We start from the raw sequence: 468 nt of genomic DNA, 5'->3' as shown, positions 1-468 counted from the left end.
GGCTCTTAACATCTCTATCTCATCATTGTCTGCCATTGAAATCTGAAATGTCAAAACTTCGAAATTGTCAAAGGGCCATGGGTACCTGGTAGCGTCGATTAAAAGTCTCGAGATTTGCACTTGCTGATTTGCGGTTTTTTTAAAACGTGGATCAAATTCATTGGTTAGAGGGAATATTTCCTTTGCCAGACCAGAGAGACCTTTAACTAGAGGAGTGGACATCAGCGGATCTAGGCTGATTTTTATATTTGTCACAGCTCTTTGACCAAGTCATAAATAGAAACAATAGTAAGGTATTGGCACTTGATACCTAATTGCACATCTTTTTTTGTATTCATATTTACTTATTCTATTTTTATTATTTTTTTATTACATAAACCAGACATTTCCAACATTTTTATTCAAAGTACGATAACTCAACATTTTGTCATAAGAACACGATTTTTTTCTTCTTTCAAATCGAGATCA

This window comes from Tigriopus californicus, chromosome 10 (assembly GCF_007210705.1).
Source record: "Tigriopus californicus strain San Diego chromosome 10, Tcal_SD_v2.1, whole genome shotgun sequence".
Taxonomy (NCBI): Eukaryota; Metazoa; Arthropoda; class Copepoda; order Harpacticoida; family Harpacticidae; genus Tigriopus; species Tigriopus californicus.
This window is presented reverse-complemented; position numbering follows the sequence as displayed.